This window comes from Nothoprocta perdicaria, unplaced genomic scaffold (genome assembly GCF_003342845.1).
Source record: "Nothoprocta perdicaria isolate Ctin4 unplaced genomic scaffold, notPer1 scaffold_214, whole genome shotgun sequence".
NCBI lineage: Eukaryota > Metazoa > Chordata > Aves > Tinamiformes > Tinamidae > Nothoprocta > Nothoprocta perdicaria.
In genome coordinates this window covers 1,312,612-1,328,242 of record NW_020455360.1, presented here as the reverse complement: position 1 = coordinate 1,328,242, position 15,631 = coordinate 1,312,612, and the positions used below count along the sequence as shown (strand labels likewise).

General features: G+C 54.4%; 1 long non-coding RNA gene across 1 annotated transcript; it reads left to right on the top strand.

The window, feature by feature from the left end:
- Nucleotides 1-3,138: 3,138 nt before the first annotated feature.
- Nucleotides 3,139-14,836, top strand: LOC112946717. Its single transcript, XR_003249284.1, has 2 exons — nucleotides 3,139-3,197; nucleotides 14,730-14,836. It is a non-coding gene; the product is annotated as an uncharacterized LOC112946717 (long non-coding RNA).
- The last annotated feature ends 795 nt before the right edge of the window (nucleotides 14,837-15,631 follow it).

Sequence of the window (15,631 nt, the reverse complement as noted above, 5' to 3'; positions counted from 1 at the left end):
TTTGCTTCTTTTTTTGCTCCTTTAATGAAATCTCTGTCTGTAGGGCTCCAAGTATCCTCAGAGCCACCTAGATCACACAGAGGTGATCCAGTGATGGGAACGTGCCCAGGTCCCGTATTCCTTCCTTCCTGATCCCCATCCTCTCTATTTCAGGAACCGCTTAAAATCAAGCCTTGAATAATTAACTGGGAATTTCCAGCAGAGCCCAGCCGCCTGGGTAAGCGACTCGGCACCGCTTCCCTCAACTTCAATAATTCACTTTCCTGCTAGCAGCTAATGCACTTTCCTCATACTCGTCCTGCCGCGGTGCAGAATGGCACCAGGATGACAAAGGAAAGGGATTTAATGCACAGCACATTTCTTTGAAAAAACACTTGGATTTAAGGGCCATTTTGGTCACTGCCTCATTCCCACCTGAGGTCCAAGCCGTCCTGCTCCATGCAGCCCAGCTCTGCATCGGAAACAATGCTAAGAAGTGCTCAGCTGGACCTGGCAGCAAAATTCATGGCAGGACTTGAAGAATCCGGCAAAATACATGGAGTTGAACCATGTGCAGGCACCTGAAGCGTTTGGTGTGAGCAGCCCTGGCACTCACGTCCCCTTGTGCCACCAAGCAAGCGGAGATGGACGGGGAAGGTGTGTGGTGGGGGGAAGAGGAGGAAAGCAAAATAAAAAACCGAAACAACCCATTTTCTCCTAACATTTCTCTTTTCTTTTTCAGTGTAAGGCCTTCTGGGAAGAGGTCTTTAAAATTAACAATGTGCTCCCTCTCTCTCTCTCTCTCTTTTTCCCATGACACCTACTTTAAATTAATGAAATCAAAAACTATTAAGTCTGTTAAGTCGCTGCGTTTGTGGTGATGAAGAGGAGGCTGATTTCCATCTGGGTTACGGCTCGGACCCGCTTTCCCTCTCCCTGCCCTGTTACATGCCAGGCTGGTGGAGACCTTGGGCTTCAGATGTGGATTTTTTTAAGGCTTTTTGAGCCATTCCGTGAGCTCTGCGTTGCAGGGTGGAGCCAGAGCAGCTCCCGGGCCCCTGCTTTGCTGAACATGGGGCAGCAAGAGCAATTTGCAGCTCCATTAGCGCTCAGAGCCCGCGCCACGGCGGCCCTGCAATGTGTCCGTCTGATAAGAGGCAAGTTCCACTGAATAATGAGCAATAATTGGATTTCAGGGTTAACCAGCTTGCAGCAAAAAATAGAAAAGAAAGGAGAGCCATTGGATATTCCTGTTCTGGCTCATCACGCACTGGAGGTTTATCTCTGCTGAGAATAGCACGGGAGAGGTGAAGTTATTAGTGGCCATCGGAGCATGGTGCTGCCGTCTCCCTCGTGTTTAGTGGCATGAGTCTGGCCATTCCCAGCGTGCGGGAGCCTCGAGCCGTCCTTGTTGCCCGACACGGAGCCACCCGGCTTCCCGTAAGATGGGCTGGAAGCAGAGAAGGGCTATTAGCGACCAGGGGGATGGAGAGCCTGTCTTGCAGCAGGAGACTGAGAGCTCTTGGCTTGCTCAGCCTGATGAAGGGGAGGCAGAGCAGGGAGGTTATTACCCGCCATAAATATATCAAGCGAGTAAACACCAGGTACGGAAAAGAGCCATTTAAGCTAAAAGACAGCGCTGGCACAAGAACAAATAAGTTTAAGCTGGCTGTTGCAGACTGGAAAGGAAGAGACGGGTTGGGAGCTGTGAGGCTTTGGACGCAGAGGAAGAAAACTGTCCTGTTTGGAGCTGGAAAGGAGCAGCATCCCAGCTTCCACTTTCTCCAGCATCCCCTTGGGGACCTCGGCATGGGAAAAGTGCATTAAATCCTCCTTGATTCCCCGTAGACTCTAGGGCCTGTCTACAGCCTTGGTGAAGCATCCGCTGATTAGCACCCTAATCAGTGTGGAGAGCAGGTAATTTCTCAGCTAGAGATCATCTCTGCACAGGAAACAGGCTTCAGGAGGGAGCTGCCACACACAGCATGGCGCGGGGGCCGAGGGGAGGGCTTGCAGAGCTGCACGAAGAGCATCCCTGATCCCAGATCCTCCTCACCTCGGGGTCCTCCTGCTAGATGCCTTTTCCTGTCTTGCTGAATCCCAGTTTTAGCTGAAAGAGAGTAAGTCCAGACGCAGGGACCCTCAGCAGTACCCAGCTCAGTGGGGTCCCTGTGCCAGCTCTGGCCACTGGGTGCTGCTGCAGCACAGGCAATAGTGCTGGGGGCAGTTTTACACCGCCCTCCTCCCTCACTCCCAGGAAAAAAGCGGGCATGCTTTAGGAGCCGCTTTACTTCATCCTGGGGAGAGCAGCAGAGAGAGCACAAGCAGGTGGAGGGAATTCGAGTTTTGATTAAAAGCCACCAACCTGCAAGGTCCTTCTTGAAGACCTCTGGGGAGGGTTTGGCCTTGAGGAAACCTCTGGTGATATGTGGAGCRTGGTGGCAGGCCGGGGAAAGGGGAAATCTGTGCAAGGACCCCTGGTGCCTCCCACCTCCCTAGGGTCCTGGTGTTGCCCATGTACCTTAGGCTGCTCTTCACCCCTTTGCAAAGCCTGCTTGGACAAAGAATTTCCCGAGAAGCCAGTGCCGCTAGTGTTCCCATGGGGCTTATCCTGGGGATGGCGTGGATTCTGCTGCTCCAGAAGGTGTGGGAGCAGGCAGTGGGTATCTATGCAGCCTAGACCCAGGCAGCTCTTCTCTCCCCAGGGATTTCCACGAGCTCTATCCCACTACAGCCTCCCTGGGTGGCAGGAAGGAACGTTTATCCCCAGCACCTTCACTCCTCTGCCCTCACCTGCCTTGGTGCATCGTGCCCTTGCACAGCGCCCAGCACTCCCACTGCTCAGAGCATCTGCGTCCCTGCTGCTCTCTCCGCTCCGGAGCCAGGCGCCAGCCCGCGGGGGGCCAGCTGAGCCCTGGCACCTCATGACACCGATGGCCGCAGCCAAGGGGCGGCTCCTTCCAAGCGGCTCCGCGCCGCGATTTGTCACCGGTGCCGGCGGAGGGAGGGAAGGAGGGAGGGAGCGGGGGCGGGAGCTGCGCGGCGCCGCCGCGGCGAGCGGAGCGCGGAGGCCGGAGCCGCGGAGCGCGGGGCCGCCCGCGCCGCAGCCGCCGCCGCGGGGCCGGGAGCGGGCGCGGCGCCCGGAGCGGAGCGGAGCGGCGGAGGATGCGCCCGAGCCCAGCCCGGCGGCAGCAGCAGCAGCAACGCGGCGCTCCCAGGTACCCAGCAGGAGGGGGGCACCGAGGAAGCGGGGTGGGCGAGTGCGGGTCGCCCCGCTCCCGTCGCCAAAGGGGCATCTGGCACCCACCGGGATGCGCGGGAGCCGCTGCCTGCCCCGGGCAGCGCGGCCGCAGGAGGAGGAGGATGCAGGAAACCTCTAGGGGCTGGCGCTCAGTGCTGGTATCCCCGGTTTAGGGATGAAGGGAATTTGCTTGGATGCTGGGCGCTGGATTTCCAGCATGGTTCATCCAGCTGATCTCCCTGTTGGAGCAGCTGTTTGCATGCGTCTTAAATGGAGAGTGATTCCCTGCCTGAATTAGGGCAAATTGCAAAAGTGCCGCTCCCCCCCCCCATTTCTTGCGTCTCCTCTCGTGTTACTTGACTTGGGCAGGAGCAACCCACCACAGCAGAGACTGCAGGGCCCCAGGGCACCTCTTCTATCTGCTGCGCAGCAAACGCAGGAGCGAGCAGGGTTTAATTATCCTCAAGTGTCAGCTCCAGATGAATCTGCTGGGACACATCTCTTGGCAGGTGCGAAATAACAGGGCATTTTCATGCATGGGAGATCGAGCTGAGAACAGCTCTCTGGCTTAATTGGCGGCTCCTAAGAAGGGTTCATATCGGGGAAGGGAAAATGGGATGGTGCGGGCTCCGGCAGTGATCCGGGCGCTGCAGCTGTGGCCGAGGGAGGAGGGATGCCCGCGGGCTCCATTTCCTTGGTGTTCCTGGGTGTGGAGCAGGTGATGGTCGTGGGAACTCCTGTGAACGCTCTCGCTGAAGAGCCGGGGCATCTCCCTGGCTACTCCGTGTGCTGATGCTGGTATTCCTGAGGGAGTCCTGCGACTGGCTGTCATGCAGCAGGTCATGTTGCATGGATGYCCAGGATGGGTGCATTACTTAGCTAGGGTGCTGAGTGTCCTCTGGGGTGGCCTCAGGATTAACAAAACAGTTTCCCTTTCCTTGTCCTGCTCTGATCTCTGAAACGTGCTCCAGGAGCTTGCGATAAGCGTTGGAGGAATCTTGTATCCCAGTCTCCACGGGGAAAAGCCACTCCAAATAGGTCTGAATGGCTACAACGGGGACATTTGATGTTATAACTCATCTGGATGCACCTGGCTGTTCCCTGTCCTCTTTCCTTGGAACACATGCATTAAGGAAACGGTGCCCTTCCCTCACTGCTGGCTCACTGGCATGGGGGGTAATTCAGAGAAGGGTTTGGGTGCTCCTTACTGTGTCCCCATGACGGTGACCTAGTTCTGCACCCGCTCGCTCTCCTCAACGTGCAATAGCGGATGGCCTTGGAGGGCTGGAGGTGGCCGCTTCTCGTTCTCGCTGCCTCACATCAGCTCTGGCTGCTCTCCTTGCCGCTCACTCATGCGGGTTTTTGAGGTTGTTCCTTAAATGCTCTGCTGAGAGTGAGTTTGGCGGATGTGTGAATACGGGGTGTTCATGAGGACATGGCTGTTTGATGTCGTATCATCTTGCTAGGATGCTGTCACTTKGGTGGTGTCCCCTTCCTGCTCCTGCGCCACTGCGTCGTGCACCTCTGTGCTGCTGTTCTGCCAAAGCCACATCCTTCCTCGCACATTTGCATCAGGGAAAGTTGGAGGCCGTTGTGTGCGTGAGCCTTTGCCCATCACAGAGGTCTGTGTGGTCCTGAGATGCAGCCAGCATGGAGCCACATGCATTCCCAAAGGCCACAATGAGAAAAGGCCTCTTGTCCCTCCTGGTCACCAGTCCCTCCAGCCCCATCACTGTAGGGTGCTGTCCAGCCCCTCAAAACCCGTGGCCGTCTCTTGCCCTGAGCTGGGTGTTAGGCTCTCCTACTAGGTGACACTAGTGGTGTCACTGGTAGGATGCAGACCCATCGTGGAGGCCAAGCTGCCCTGACGTGAGCTGGGGTGAGCAGAAGCAGAATCTGCCCCTGTTCAACTTGCAGCAAGCTTTATAATAAAAAAAAAAGAAACAAAATCCACGATCCTCAATATGTCTGCAAATCCAAGAGCTTATCCTCACCTTGGGAAGGCAAAATTAACCAAGGGTGGTCTCAGTAAATCAGCAGAGCAGGAGAAGCTGTGAGCCCAGCTGGCAGAAAGCCCTGTGACCATATTGAGTTGGAAGATGCTCCGAATCTGGCCCTGACATCTGCCCTGCTCTTTGCTCCTGGAAGCAGCCAGATTTTGGCTTTCTGGTGTGCTGGTGCTTTGGAGGCACCAGAACCAGTATCTAGGGACAGAAGGSAGACCTGAATGTGATCAAATGGGTTGAGCTAGGGCAAACCATTGCCTTGGGCAAAGGTCTGGGGTGACTCCCTCCTTTGTCAGTGTGCTGAGATTTTTGGTTGAATTCCCGCACTTTTAGYCCAGGGAGGAGATTTAGCGACCACYGCAAAGCGCATCCTAGCTTGAGATTAGCAYGTCAGTGACAGCAATAACCATCCTACATAGCTGGTTTTTTAGCTTTAGCTTTAGCTGCACCAGGTTGGGAGGCAGAATGGTTCCCCCTCTCTGTGTCGAGGAGCTGCATGGTGCCCGGTGAGGCTGGAGGCAAGTGAGCTCTCCCTGGGCAATGCTTTCCTGAAGCCGGGAGCGGTTTCCCAATCCCTCCCACAGCCAAGCCTGGCTTTGCAAGGTTGCTCCTAAGCCTGCTGAGCCAAGCCACGCACTGAGGGCTGGAGCGCACATCTGGCAGGGCCGTGGGAATGTCCGATGCCAGGAGAGCGGTGGGAATGATGGATGTGCCGCGGAGCAGAGCTTGGTGGGGCAGGCGCGGTGGGAGGCTTGGGCCAATCTGGATCACCTGGAGCTTCATGGCATCACCTCTTAAACACCCTTGKCTTAACTGTGCAGGAGCAGCCACCACTGCAGCATTAGGAAAAGCRGTAGCAGCACCTCAATTAGTGTTGAGCTTGGGGAAAAGCTGTCACAGGGGTCAGCCAGACCCAGCTGCTCCTTCCCCATCTGACCCTGAAGCAGTGATGGGGACCCACCTTGGGCATCAGCCTGCAGCTGTGCAAGGGAGTTCAGGAGGACATTTGGGGCACCTGGGTGGCTCCTTGTGAGGCTACATGGGTCCTGGGCAGCACGTGGGGCTGTTCTGGTCCTGGCAGGGGGGCTCGGGCAGTGCTTGATTGCTCGGAGCAGATGTGCGGTTAGTGCACTGCTCCTCCTTGCTCCGCTCTCCCTATGGAGGGAAAAGCAGGTCCATCCCGCACTGCCAGGCTGCGCTGATGGATCAGTAGGGCGGGCTTGGGGTCTTGGGGGGCTTTGCTCCGTGGGGTAGGAAGCAGGGGACCATGTGCTTGCGGAGTCCTGGCTTCCTCGAGCAGGCTCCCGTGCGGGATCCTCTGGCTGGGAAAAGAAAATCTGGGAGAGCAAACGGGAAAGCTTCCATCAGCCCAGCTTAACCGGTGAAGGAGAACCGCGCCCTTAAAAAAAAATGCTCTTAAAAATAGCTTTTATTTTTATTTTGTTTCCTTTAGCAGAAAATGCCACTTCAGAGCAGTCAATTGGCCCTTTCTCAAGGGCTGGGAAACAAAATGCTCTCGGAGCTGTGAAATTCAACCTCATATTTTAAAGCCCTCCCAGCCCCCGGCGTGGCAGCTTGATGTCTGTGCAGGCTGCGTCCGAGCTAGCTCCTCTACTCCGCTGATTCTTACTTAGACCTGAGCATCTTGGGGTGATTTTTGGACGGAGAGGGGAAAACGATGCTTCTGGGCCTGCCTGGGAGGGGTGTAAAGGCAGTGAAATGGCCTAARATGGGGGATTTTAAGACTTTACTATTGTTTGTTTTCTTTCCGCCATCAGAAACACAATTTCACGGGAAGGTTTTGTGGGAATATCTGCTCAGCGTGGCTAGGGCTCCCTTCCCTTTAATCTAATAAAGAAGTTTAAGTGGATTCRCGATTTTCGAGGCATTTTCTGCGGGATTAATCACGGGATTAATCTGGCATTAATGAAGGGCCTTGGCCTTTCTAGGGAGMTGCCGGGATGGGATTATTTTCTCTCCACGCTCCATCGTGCGGCACCGTGGGGTGCAAGAACATGCACTKAACTGACCTTCCTTGGGTCGCCGCTGGAGGAGGCACCTCAGATGGTGGTCAGGACATAAGGTGGTGGTTTCTGCATGAAGAGCCRAGGAGAGAGCATGCTTACATGTCCCTCTGCCTCCTCTTCCTCAGAGACGCTGGCCTTCCTCCTCCGTGATGGCAAGAGCCCGCTCCAGGTTCCCGATCCCTGATGGGCAGCRCCAGCTATTAGCACTGCTCCGCTTTGTGTTCTCCGGGGATTTTTTTTCCCTCCAGCGCTGCTGTTAGTGGCTCTCTGCTGTTACCTTTTGTTTTCCCTTCAATAGCTTGTCTAATAAATGTCGTTATCTTGGGCACAAATCTGCTCTGCGTCTCCATTCCGCTCGGTGYGTGCTGGTGAGAACAGCCCAACAAGGGCCCTGCAGCTCTTCTGGCTGTGTCTGCTTCTCGCGTTGCCACCTCGTCCTCAGAGCCGATGAAGAGGAGGGGAGGGARCACGCGGCTGGTAAATGGGGTCACCACAGCAGCTCTGGGCACGAGGGCAGCTGCGCCCCAGGCACCTCGGTAGTTAGGGAAGCCTCCCTCGTTGGCACCTTGGGGCTTTTCCACGGCCATGACCAGAGCCATGGCTTTGGAGTCCTCTCCCTGGAGAACAGACAGCGCCAGGTGGCCCTGTCTGCATTTGTTCTACAGAAAAGCGTGTTCAGGAGCACTCGCTTTCCCTCCATGTGCCTGTAACTAATGGCCATGGGATGGGGCAGCGCTGCCATCTGGTTCCTGGCCAGGGTATGTCCTGGCAACTAGTGATGCTGTGGTGGGACTTCATGCTCCTGATGGGGTATGAAGTCCTCCTAGAGCACCTTGCAGGCTCCAGCCTCTTTCTTGAGCATGCTGTGGTCCTATTGCTAGCTTGTCTGGGTGCTTCAAGCTGTGTCCCTTCCTGGAGATATCAGTATTTTTATTCTCTTCATGGCTACTGCGTCACTTAGTTCAAAGATGTTTTCTTTCTCCTCTCTTTATTTATTTATTTATTTATTTATTTATTTTTTCTGCTCAGTCCTTCCATTTTGAAACCCACACATTGTGCGCAGCGCTCAGATGCGCTCTCCGCTTTCCCCCAAATGTAATTGCTGCAAAACTGCAGGTAGCTGCCGAAAGCAATTTTCTCTGTATTATGGAAAGCTCCAGCTCGCCTCATCCTTCACACAAGCCCCTTCCGTGGCTCTCTCCCCTGTCCTTGCCACTCTCTCCATGTGAAAGGCGCGTGGCCTTGGCTTGCACTGTCCTCCGCTCCGTTCTCGGCGAACGTCCTCGCTCCTTGGGCTCTGCAGGAGGAGGCTTGTCGGGGCACGTGGCCATGGGTGCCTCTGAAAGCAGGGCAGGAGGATTAGCGGTGCTGGAGGACGTGCTGCGAGAGCAGGGCGCTCAGCGCAACCCAAAGCCTCAGCTCTTCACTGTGCTCATCGGAGGTGCCTGGTGCCACCGCCAAAGTCCCTGGCGAGCTCGGTACAATGCTCCAGCAACGCCAGGCGYGCGCTCTATTTTTTTTCCCCTTTTCAACTCTGAATGCTTAACATGCTCCTTTCATTTGCGGGACGTGTTGGGTTTTCAAAAGCATTAATGATGGAGAATAAATTGGAATCTGAGCGAAATAATCTTTCGGCGTTCTCTGTAGGCCCTGCCTTGCCTTGCTTCTCTCAGCCATGTTGAAGGCTGCGCCTAGGCTCGAATACAAATGAGCAYGAGCCCCGGATCCCTCTAATCTGTTGTGGCGCCTTCCCCACGCTCGGTGGGTCTCTCCAAGGAGGAGGTTTTGCGAGCAGGCTGTCTGCTTGCTGGCACTGATAAAAAGCATGGAGGTTCGGGGAGGAGCAGCAGAAGTGACCACAGGCAGAGGCACTGCTGGCCCCGCTCCACAGTCCTCCACAGGCGTAAGGAGACGGTATCTGCCTGCGTGACTGATGGGAAGTAGGTCCTTGCAAGGTGTAAAGCTTTTATGGTAACGCAAGAGATTAGATCTGCGAGTCTGCTGTGTGGTGGAGGTCACTTTCCAGCTTGGGTGGCTGGAGTGGGGTGAGAACTCTTCCCAAAAGTGGGACTCCCCTTTAGCAGTCCTGTCTTGCCCTCTGAGGGCTGCTGTCTCCAGAGGAGGGCAGAGAAGGAGATCCTTTGCCAAGGGTACRCATACCACCTCCATCCTACTTGGAAGTGCCCTGGATAGGTTTGAGCAAGAGAGATCATTGCAGAGTGGTGGCTGTGGATGGGGCCTGTCCTGTGACATGCTGGTCCCCAATGCAGGTGGTCCTGGTTAGGAGCTGGGCCAGCTTCGTGGGCTGTTGTGAGCTTTGTAGAGCTTTGTGAGCTGTACATGGAGAACTTGAGGTCCCCCTGGGCAGTTGGTRGGGAAGGGAGGTCTCAAAACACAATGAGATGACCCTGCTTATAAGGATGASTTGATGATCTGCAGAATCTGAATCTGAGCCCAGTAAGAGGATAAAATCTGCTGCATATCTTAACAAAAGCCAAGGCTTTGACAGGAGCAGCCTCAGCTTCAAGCAGGAGAGCTTGAAGAAGCACAGAACTCTGCCCCTTCCTTGCAAATGGTGCATGCATGTGGCTGCCTTAAATGTGACTTTCCATGACTGAATAATTAATAGCACTGGAGGTTGTTCAGATGGGAACGTGATAAAGGAAATCATACCATGTTCTCGGTGCTGACACTTTCACGGTGGCTTTCYGAGATTCCCTCTCTGCCTGGCTTTCCCCTCCACCCCTCCCTTGCCATATGCTCCTCACACATTGGAGGAAGAGCAGTGCTGGTCACTTCTCCTTCGAGATGTCTGTCTCGATGCCAGCAGCCTTTAGAGATGTGCTTTAAGATATCTACTGGGGCAGGATAGGGCAGTTTTGTCACCATCACAACCTGGGGGTCCCGTAGAGAAACGGACGTGCTGGTGGGGCAGCGAACTGGTGGGATSCTGGCGTGTGTGGATATTGGCTACCCCTGTCCTCCTGCTTGGTACCTGTCCYGTCTTAGGCAGGTTTTCTTTGGCACAAGGATTGTCTTTGATGGACAGCCGATGTATGCCCTGCGTGAGCAGAACGGCTCCCTGTCAGCTCGAGAACATGGTAGTACCTGCTATAAAAGTAAGGATGCATTCTCCATCCTTGCTTTAGAACAGCCTTATATTCGGCTTACGAACAGGCTCCTATATGGCTTTGGCTTTTAGCCTCCCTTGAGAGTATGAGGCTTCTATCTTTGTTTCTGGGATGGAGAAGGTGCTGTGACGAGGCCACAGGGTGATGGTCCGTGCTCAGCTCGGGCACCTGGATCCAGGGAAGTCCTTGCAAAGCCTCTCCTGAGGCTTTCTGGGCTTTTGGCCTGTATGGCCTTGGTTAGGGCTAATGTTCAGTGTGAAAGACAGTGCTGGAAAACCTGTTTGTCTCTTGTGTCCCTATCCTGGAAAAACAACACGTAGCTGGAGTGGTCTGTGAGTCGGCGGAGAGTCGTATCTCGCACATGCCTTTCGTAGGAGGCTGTTAGGACACCATTTCCTACCTTAGTCTGGCCCTTGGATTCCTTTTGGACGCAAACCAGCCTCATACTGAAAGCTTTCTCTATGCCTATTTATTTTCTGAGGAGCAGCTTGCGTCTGGAAAACCCTGTTGCAGTGGAGTCTGGAGTACTTGAAAGGTGTGCAGCAAGAGCAAGGGGCCTCTGTGGGGACTCTGTCAGGCACAGGACAAAACCCACCTTCAGTGAGTGGCTGTCCGTGTTCAGGAGCTCAAGGAGAACCCCCAGATTCCAACCCTTCCTTCCCTGGCCCTCTCTTCAGCCATCTCCCTGGTTCCACCAGGGCTTGGAGATGCACTTCATCTACCCCACATTTCATCTACCCCACATAAGGGAGAACAAAACGTCTCCCTTAACTACTAGATTGGACGTGGGCTGAGTTTGGTGAGTTTTAATGAGAAATTTTTCAAAGTCATTGTGGCAAATGATATTAAAACTTCTGGCCTGCTCTCCTATGAGTTCCTCGGAGAAGGGAAGTGCGTGCAGGTTCCTCGGTATCGCTGCTCACAGCTGTGCTGCGCGCTCCTGCTAGCAAAGGCAGAGCTGAGCCCATGCCTCACACTTGCAGCAGGTAGGATTGAAGTCAGCGATGGCTCGAAGATCTGACTGCTGTATTGTTCAAAGGTTTTCACTTAAAGCTTAGACAAAATGCAGCTTTTTTTGGTGTCTCTAGCTCTAGATGGTTCATAGGCGCACAGGTTCTTTATTGCCTGCATTGAGGGTTGTCTTTTTACCTCTCTTTTAGCAGGGGGAAACTCAGGTGTCCCCCTGCTTGCAACCTACTGAATTGAAATTTTCTGCCCATTTCCAAGGAGTTGGGCTCGKTGTGGTGAGGGAAATCATGGGGTTTGCTTCCATAGTTGGGTAGCCGTTGTTGGTAGGGTTTGGCATGCCAAGCTGCACGTCTTCCCAGTCTTGAGAGTCTGCAGATCTCTTGGTGAGGACCGGGTACACTGGACGAGGAGGATTAACAGGTCTGAAACCTGCTGCGATCCTCAGACATGAGTTCGCCTCCTTCATGGTGCGGACAATCCCTTCCTTCCGAGGGATACTAGATGAGGCAGACTGCTTTTGGGAGCCTTGCTGCTTGGGTAGGCGCCCTGACCTCCCTTAAAGTGGGCCTTCAGTGCCATGCCTCCGTTTGCGTGCTTGTGTGTCGTCTTAATAGTGTCAAGCTCTGAACGAGCTTGGGCAATTTGCTTTATAAAGCAACGCACTAAATATGTCAACACTCGGCGCATGTTTTTAATATAATATTTCAGATTGTTTTGAAAGAAGCCAAGATCCTTCTTTCTCTCTTCATTAGGAATGTTTTGTGTGAGGGAGATGAACAACAGAGAGAGTATGCCAGAGAAAGCTTTGCCGAGTATTTGTTGCCACTGAGAAATGAGATGCTCTTTACAAAAAAAAAAAAAAAAAAAAAAAAGGAAAACTGCAGTGTATCAGGGCAATTTAGCCGTGTGGAAGTTGCCAGGGAAGGCTGTGGACTTGCTATGGCTGGAGATGTTGAAAGGTGGCTTTGACCTAGGGCGACTGGGTTTAATGATCTAAGAGCAGGTTCCTCTCCCAACCGTGTTGTTTCTGGACTATATTGTGAACTCTTCTGCCATGAGCGTTTTGGGTTTGGGGGTTGCAGGTGATGGTGAAGCTGGTGCTACTTGAGCCCAGGAGCTATGACTGTGTCTTTCACCTTCCTTCTCACCGGGACCATGGACAGGTTCTAATAGCATTGGGTTCTCCAGGTTGGAGGACCTGGTTTCATGCTATGAAAAGTGTAGGACCTTTGCCTGGCTGGTGGCAGTGCCTTGTTCTGACTGGAAGTAGTCCAAAAAAAAAGGCCCTACTGAAATATTTCTGTCGGAAAACTGGGCTCTTGGCTACACAAGCGCTCCTCCTCCTCCARAGGTATTTCTTTTAAAATGCAAGAGCTTTGGGGAAAGACACATTTCTGCACCGGCTGCTCTTGCTGGTTCCCCTGGAGCTGTGTCTACGGGGCCGGCCTCGTTAGCTGGTTTCTAGTGGAAGTCACGGCGCTGCTGGTCTCGGAAGAGGGCTTTGAGCTTGGAGGGCAATCCCTTGGCAAGATGAGAGCCGGAGAAGCGCTCCAGCCGCTGAGGAGCGCGTGCAGATGTTGGCATGACAACTAGACGTGGCGGGCGAGCCGCTCGCCCGAGGCCCCGGCTGGGATGAGGAGGAGGATGGAGGGGAAGGAGGAGGCGCAGGAGAGTCTGGCACGTCCCCTGCCCGGCGCTGGCACAGGGGTGGGAAACGCGRCGCTCCGTCCACTGCAGCAGGAGCCGTGTCCTGCTCTGGGTGTCCAGGTGGTCGGTGCTGGTGTCCTGCTGCTCCCTGCATGGAGCGGGGGTCTCCTCTTGGTAATCCTGCTGCTCTCGGATGTTCTTCCTGCAGATCCGTGCTTTTATTTATTTATTTTTACAGCTTTTAAATGGAGTGTTTAAGCTCATTCTTTCCTTTCCTGTGAAAGAAGCAGTAAATCCCTTATCCTGCCTGGCTATTTCCACGTGGGTATTTTCTTGTGGTGCACCAGCTTGTTAGCCGTGCCCAAGCCTGGGAGCTTCCTTGTCCGGCTCGCATTTCTCCGCATTTAACAACATAGGCTCTGCTTGGAATAATTTTTCCTTACGTCCCCTTGGTGTCCTGGTCTGGTTGGGGTGGGAGATAACGGATGATGAAAGATGCCCCACTGCCCCATGCTGCAGGTGCCATCGATGGTCGTGTCCCTTGGAGTCATCCAGCGACACTGAGCGCAGCGCTCGCTATCCTAAGCAGGATCCCACTATTCCCCTCCGTGCCGTCTTCAGGAAGTGATTGCCCCCCTTGTACCTAATTAGCTCACAGTGCTCCCGTGCTTCGAGTGTTAATTATCAAGCCCTGGCTCCTGCCTGGCTTGTCCTCCCCCGGGAATGTCGCTCCCTGTTTGCAGCCCATGCTCCCACGTGCAACGCAAAGTCTCCATCCCTATTCCACATTTGCAAAGCTGYGCGAGGACCGCGCTTGGCAAATAAATTTGCGGTGAGCGCGTGGCGGGCCTAGAGATTTGGACGAATCCTCGGCAAATATTTGCCAGGTTCTGCGCTGAACCTTGCGAATATTTCCCATTACTTAGATGCTGAGCGTAATTGGTGATTTCAGGTAGGATGCCAGACCTTGGGCATCGCTGGGACAAGGCCCTGAGCAGCTGCTACAAAAGAGCTAAGCAAGCRGCGCTCACTTAGGCCCAGCTCCCTCCTGCTCGCTTGGTATGCAGCTGTGTGAATATCTTAAGGTACGATACACTTGACTGCATCCATTGTAGGATCATCTCCTGCCCATTAAAAGGTGACTGTGGCTAAATACCATTTGCTCCGCCGGGTCTGCAGCAGTGCCCTTTAGCGTAATTGGGAGAGGCGGCCCCGTTGCCGAGGACAGGAGACTCTCTTTCAAGGCACACTCAGTTTATTATTAATTTGTTAAGCGCTGACTGCTCYGAAGCAGTTGGAGTCACCGGGAAGGATGTAAGCGCTGCCTTGGGGACCTTGGCGCTAAATAAATCTATTAAATCAAAACGGGGCAGGCTACGATGGCGTTGTCATAAAGGTAGAAGTGGGCAGAGGAGTGCCAGAGGTGCCTCCCTCTCCATCAGGAGATGGATGCCGCGTGGTCAGTGCTGAAGTGAGGCTGCCCTTGCCCATCCTACACTGCCCTCCGGTCATTCCCTGTGCCTTCCATCCCCGTGACATGGGATCATGCCACTAGCATCCCTCTGAGGGAGGTTATCTCCATGCAAAGAGCTGGGCTCTTTGCTTCAGATGCCCGCAGCGCTGTAGGCGAGCGGGTAGCGTGCGCATCCCTCCCTCGGCACTGCTGCTAGGCCGTGAGCTCTGGGCTGCGCTTGCCCAGTCTAAGATCGCTGTGCTCTCTCCTCCACAGCCCACCGCGAGCCATGAGCCGTACTCCGTGCCCGGAGAGCCACCGGAGCAACCTGGCATCCGCGCAGCTCTGCTAGGCGCTGCCGCGGGAGGAGAGCGCCGCCTCCCGAGGTAAGGACCACGTGCTTTGGGGCAAAACAAAGTTGTTTTGCTAATGAAGGCCTAATTGCCATGTGGGGGCTCCTGGGGAGGCGGCTGGCGGAGGAGGCTCGGGAAGGAGGTGGCAGGAGTCAGGCTGGGGTCGGGACCGCCTTGTTGTGATGGGTTCTGCGTGGCGGGTGCGCTTCCAAGGATAATTGCCTGTAATTTGCCTTTTATTAACGCTCCAGAGGCTCTGCCGGCATGCGCAGCCTTTCCTTCCTCGGCGAAAGCCTTGAGGGCGACATCGGGGGCTTCCCATCCTGGGGAGCAGCAGGGAGGTGGGGAAACACTAGTCGATAACRTGCAGCTTTTGCTGCTCTTGCACTGTGTGGCATAGAGCTCTTGCGCGCAGGAATGAGGAGAAGATGCTSGAGATGAACTCATAGGAAGTGCTTGTTTCTCTGGCATTCTTCCCTTTGACCTGAGTCATGATGGGAAGTGCTGGAAGAAGGGGTTGTGCAGTGGGAAGCCCGGAGGTGACGTCCTCTGCCTGTTCTGGGTGCTCCTCRGTTAAGCAAGGTCAGTTTGGAGCTCGCAATGTGCTGCAGCGTTCGATTGGCAAGGCAAGCTCCCACAAGGGAGTGTGGCCCTGCATGATTTATGCTCATGCCCAGATTTTGTTGGGGGTAACCTTTAAGTAGAACTTAGTTTCTTGGTGAGGTGGTTTTAAATTAATTAGTATTTGCTGGGTTTACCTGGAAGAACCACTCACATGGAGTCACCTGTCAGGGTTGGGTTTTGTGATGTTTTTTGGGGGGAGGG